We start from the raw sequence: 6,521 nt of genomic DNA, 5'->3' as shown, positions 1-6,521 counted from the left end.
GTGTTTTCCCTACAAGTCACTAATGGCTGTTTGTCTAGAAGTTTCCATGGTGAAATATACTGCAGAAATAGTTGGTTAAACAAAGATCGATAGGTTTCATTGTTGCAGAACTTCTCAGTCTTTCATAAGTTCACGTGCATTGTCAGTTTCCAAGAGTGAGCTATGACATGCAGTGTCTTCCAACTTAATTGCATGGAGAACAATTTTTTTCCCCAGAGTATCTTACAGGACAAGGCTCCTATAGAACTCTGAGAAATGCTATGCTGAAAGTCCCTTCAGTTCTAACATGTTATGACCACATGTGGTTAATTATAAACTATTAAAGTCAATAGTCACTATGGCTACAATTAAATACCACAGTTTAGAAACATTGTGTCAGATTTTCATACACATAACACAAAAGCAATAAAAGCCAAAATATATCATACGTTTGAACTCTGGAACTTACCCATTAAGTGCTTTAAAACGCAATTTCAAACTAAATTTTAAGGCAACTTTAGATTCCGTTAAGCTTATTTTTCTATTAGTTTTTGTTCCAGCAGCTATTAAAGTATCTATCCTGATGGGCTATCATTCATTCCATTTAAACTGCATGTTAATTCACTTATAAAAAGAAGCAGGAGGACAGGAGGTGGGGGATGGAGACAGCACAGCCCCTTTATAATCTGGTTAGGTAATTCTGCATCCTTAATTAGATGAGAAAAACCTTTCAACTTTATCCCCTATTTGACAGGAGCCCTGAGATATGTTCCAGATACAGCACCAAAAAAAAAAAAAAAAAAAAAAAAAGCTTTAGCAAACAGATGGTATCATCCTGTAACTAAAAACATTCTCTAATCACATTTAAGTTACTAATACGCACTTTAAGGCTTATTAACAAAATACTTTATAGTACTGATCAAGATCTTCCTTCTTAGGTCAGTTAACATCTATGATATATATACATACAGATTTTGCAAGGATTCCTCTTCTTCCCACATCCTACTCCCAGTGCCCTTGACTCTGATCAAGATTTCCAGGGAAATCTGAGGTTCCCCCAAGCCCTCAGTTTCCTCAGTTCAGTAAACTTGCAGAGAAGGTAACCTCCCCACTCTTCTCCTGCCTAAACTCCCAACTCCCGTATTTACCTAGCATTTCAAAAATACATTGACTTCTCTGCCAGACATTTTATAGTCACCTTGATCTAAACCTAATCCTCACAATAATCTGGCAGAAAGGCAGCGAGGAGGTTATCACCCTGCACATTTACAGTGAGGACGTGCAGGCTGGGAAAGTAGAGGGAAAAATTAGGACCCAGTCTCCCGGCTCCCCCCGTGGTGATTCCCACTCTGCCACCAGGGTTCACACTAGGCAGTGGTCGTGAGTTGCAAACAGTAGGATGCTTTCCTTTAGATTCTGAGCTCACCATTAATTAGACGATGGCTTTGGTTAACTTACTTAACTTCTCTACATCTCAATTTCCCAAACTGTAAAATGTACAGATTGTGGTACACACTTTATAGAGAGATAAGGATTAAATTGGTTCATATATGCAAGAAACTAACCATGGATTTTAGAACATAATAAATGCTAATTAAAGTTTTTATTACTTAATTTCTTTATTCTTCCAAACCATGTATATTGAGCACCCACTCTATACAAGGCAAGGGAGTTGTGGTCATGGATTCTGTAGCTCGTTTATTATAATTACTGTAATTTACATGAGCTCTTAACAGATGAAAAGACTGGAAAGCTGAGGACTAAGGTATAGTACTGCCCCATGAAGGATGAGTAGTACCCCATGGTAAGGGGATGGAATGAATCTAGGTAGACCCAAGTATTTTTAAATAGTAGTAATAAATCAGAAAAAAATTAAGCTTGTTAACACTTTTCTAACAGTATTCACACCTCTTCTTTCCAAAACTTCCACTCATGTCTTCAAACTGATTTCTTGGTAGCAGAATCTCTGTCATGGTTTAGAGATAAGGTACACTTAGGTTTAAAGAATAAGGTACTTAAACCACTATCTTAAATTCTCAATTAGATAGAGAAAAATGTTCAAGGGGCATCCAAAAGCTTGGGAAAATGTCCTGTGGAAATTGTCAGTAGTCTTTAGGTCTTGGGAGTGCAGATGTAGTTTTTCTGAAGGATCCAACAAACTCATTCTAATTCATTGGTTGGCTTCTATCTTGAGGGACCTTATTATAAATCACAATCAAGACTCTCCCTCCTGAACACTTTTCGCCTTCTGTTCGGCAGTTGTGTTCTTTTCTTGGGTTTGGTGATGCTTTCGGTACCCTTGAGGGGGTGATTTCTAATGACAGCAGAAGAGTTAGGGACGGGAATGAGTACTGCCCAGCTGACATTACTGTACACAATACAAAATGGCAGCATCCTTATAAGACCTCTCTAGGCGGCTGCTGAAGGAGGAGAAATCACTCTCAACTGTAATAATATGTAAAAGTAATTATTTTCTCTACAAGAGGCATAAATATTGGCATCTTTCCTAAGAATTCTCCGATTCATTGGTTTAAGGTATGGGCTGTTATTGACATAATTCCTGTCACAAGATAAGGTAAATCTTAGTCCTCCTATGCCTCTTAGTAGCTGCCAAAATCATGATAATTAGAGGTCATAAAATTCCTTCACCATTTCACGTCACTTGCAAAATAAGAAAGGCCAGACTGAGTGGGATCTCCTTTCACCTGTGCCCCATCCCTAAAATGCAGCACAGCTCAAAATATACATTGGGAAGTCTAAAAGTACAACTCAATTCCACATTTACTGAGTTCAAACCCTATTCAAAGCACCGCACACTATCATGTGAGTGCAAGAATGGTTAAGATATGGCCCCTACCCCAGAAGAATTTACAATCTAGCAGGGGAGATGGACACTTCCGTAGCGATTGTAAAAACATGAGGCAGATCTTAAGATAGAGGCATCCCTGGGAGCTTTGGGGCACATGGAAGGCTGTGCTTAGACCAATCTCACTGGGGGAATGAATGAAAGTATAGAGGTGTGAGAAATACTTTTAGAAAGAGAAGATTCTTGAGCTGATTCTGGAAAGTGAGTAAGAGATTCCAAGAGAAAAGATGTTGGGGAAAGTGTTCTGGGCTGAGGGAACTACATGATCACAGACACAAAAGTGTGAAATTAAAGAGAAACTACAAGTATTTTAGGACGACTAGAGCATAAAGTGTGAGTTAGGAAGTGGCAAGAGATGAAACTAAACAGGTAGAGGAGGTGATCATTTACAAGGTATTTTTGATCAATAAAAAATGTATTATTGAAATCCAAAAAATTTAACGATAATAATTTAAAATTTTTATTTAGGGGTTGGGAGGGAAGGACTGGGAGTTTGGGATTAGCAAATGCAAAGTAGTGTATATAGGATGGATAAACAACAAGGTCCTACTGTATATCTCAGGGAACTATATTCAGTCCTGAGATAAACCATAATGGAAAAGAATGTATATATGTATAACTGAGTCACTTTGCTGTACAGCAGAAATTAACACGACATTGTAAATCAACTATACTTCAATAAAATATTTTAAAATAATTAATTTTTTTATTGAAAACAATGACTTTTCTTTGCTTTTCTTCCATTTCTCTAGTTCAAAAAGATTTCCATTGACATGTCCTTTCCTCCAAAGACCCGTTCCTGCTCTCCTTTGCCATTTTATATCTAAATAAACCTGTCCGTTTCTACTTTATATGATATGCATTTGAATAACGTCTTCCCTCCCTTTCCTTTCCTAGACCTTAAAACCATCCTGCAAAGTAGGATTTTCACACAGTACCCAACATCATAGCTTTTCAACAGCATCTGTGTGGCGCTTTGAACTTTTCTAAGCATTAACATGATCTCTTAAACGAACCCTCCAAGGTAATGTAATAGCGTACTTTTCCCTCAAGAGGGAGTGCGAGGAACTTTCTTTCACTCCACCTCTAAAGAAGTGTTTTTTTGTGTGGGTCAAGGACAAAAGGGAATCCTCGTGGGTATATAACTAGATCATTAACCACAGAACATAACTCTTATAAGACCAGGTGTAGCCTTTATGGGTAGTATAAGTAGAAATGAACTGGAGAAAAAAAATTATATTTTCTTGGAACTCTTTTCTGCATGGGACCAATCTAATGGTTCTCATCCTGTCATGCATATGGTATGAAAGACTTTGCCAAGGATTACCCCTATCTTTGGAAGCCCAGAAGGAATAAAGGTGGGTTTAAAAAAAAGAAAAGACTCAAAGCAGGTATACAGCCAGATACTTAGGCCTTCCACTAGTCCAGGTAAAAAGGTTTATCCTGCGTGTTTCACCAGGTTAAGAAACCACGTAGTGGCCTTGGCTCTGATGTCTTGCAAGGATTAAGGATGCATTTGCCTCGGGAGCTCTTCATTCATTTAGCTCTTGGGACCCCCACAGGACTGAATGTAATGACACCAGCATTTGGATACCATTCACCTACCAACTAATAGTAAAAAGTAGAACTGTGTAGACATATAGAACAGACTTGTGGTTGCCAAGGGGGATGGGGATGGGGGAGGGAATAATTGGGAGTTTGGGATTAGCAGATGCAAACTATTATATAGGATGGATAAACAACAAGGTCCTACTGTAGAGCACAAAGAACTATATTCAATATCCCATGACAAACCGTAATGGAAAAGAATATGAAAAAGAATATATATACGTATAACTGAGTCACTTTGCTGTACAGCAGAAATTAACCCAACATTGTAAATCAACTATACTCAATTTAAGAAAAAAAAAAAAAAAAAAAAAAGTAGAACCATGTAATGATCCTTTGTCTCTGAAATAATGAAAACAAGCACCAGAAAGATAAACTCATTTGCTTCAGGTCACAAACCTAATTAGTTTTGAACAAATATCAGCATCAGAGTGGTTTGTAGTAGTTTAATAGTTATATTATTTCAGCAGGAACTCCAATTTTCAATAAACTTTTAATGTAATAAAGTAAAAATAAGTTACTTGAGACGAATTAGGATATGAAGCTACTCCAAAAGGAAAATTATTTTAGTAAAGATGATGGAAGGTATTTCTGTTGTGGTGCCTTTGTTTTGTTTTTTCTAAGACAGTAGCAAGACTCTGAGTTCATAACTCAACTTGAATGAAAGAATTCTCTTTGGAAGCTTGGCTGGCAAGGGTTCCAAGAAATCGAGAGGTCATGTATCTGAAGAAGACTACTTCTTTTTTTTTTTTTTTTTTTTTTTTTTAAAGGGACGACGTTTATTCCTTTTCCAAATGTTACAGTTAAACCAGGTGGAAGAGAATGGTTTTAGCAGTTAGAAAAAAAAAAAATTACAAGTCTGGGGTTTGGCCATTAAAAGTAATTTACAACCATGGGAGGGGGAGAAAAAAAAGACAACAAGAAGTTGTTTCACATTACATACCTCTCCCCCCACCCCAAAGCTTAATACTTGCTTACCAAGTCAAAAAAGAGACACAGTTGATTCACAAGCTGAAGGTTTGAACTTGAGCAAGACATTTAGAAAAACCCGGACAGGGGCAGTGTCCTTCCCAGCCCAGGTGCCACTAGGCACAGCACAAGAGACTACAAACTCAACAGGGGAAGGCTGGACACTCAGGGTGTGGGAGTGTAGGCACATCCACATCTGGCTCAGAGATTTGGGGAGTAAACAAAACCTACTTGGAAAAGAATTGGGGAAGAAAACCAGCAATTGCCAAGAAGACTACTTCTAATTGTCCTAATGCCACAGAGCTCTAGCCTCTGGAAAAGAGTAAAAGTCTAAGAAATTACTTTTAATGCAAGTTATTTGTTTAATACTTATGTGAGTTATTATAAAATAGGCCTACTTTTCATTTAGAACCAAGACCAAAAATATTTACTTAATTTTATCCTAAATGTGCATGTTCAGACTTAGGACATAAATACACCGTAATACAGACACACACATGCAATACACACGTGTGTGTCCATGTGGACGTGCCCATACGTGCACATTTCTACACAGAGCATAAATCTTACTCCTTCCCTGATTCACTTTAACCTTCTTTTCCTCTTTTCCCTTCATTCACCTCTTCTTCTTTCAAAGATGGATTCAGAACTGTCAAGGCATGGTAATGATGCAGAAGCTTGATGGCGGGAAAGATGATTGTGGAGGAGTACAGAGGGGTTTGCAGAAAGTTGGTCAAACAAGAGATGAAAAGGGTTGTTATCTAATAGCACTGGATTCCTTTATTACCCACCGTGACATAATTTTAAGTGACCCTATCAAAATTTCCTCGCTGCAAAACACTATCAAAAAGCACATCAGTAGAGTATGTAGTTACTCAAGGTTGCCTCCAAGTTGTAATTCTAAAACAAATGAAAGTGAAAATTGGGGTTTTGTTCTTATATTTGATCCCATTATTAAAAATGTGATCTGTAACTGGTACGTTATCACTGGTACCATGTCTAGATTAATAATTCACAGAATCAGAGGATTTCTGCTTTGGGGAAGGATAGCAACTAGAAAAAAGAGTGGATCAATTACCAAGAGCATACTTGAAATAAA

Source organism: Eschrichtius robustus, chromosome 14 (assembly GCF_028021215.1).
Source record: "Eschrichtius robustus isolate mEscRob2 chromosome 14, mEscRob2.pri, whole genome shotgun sequence".
NCBI lineage: Eukaryota > Metazoa > Chordata > Mammalia > Artiodactyla > Eschrichtiidae > Eschrichtius > Eschrichtius robustus.
This window is presented reverse-complemented; position numbering follows the sequence as displayed.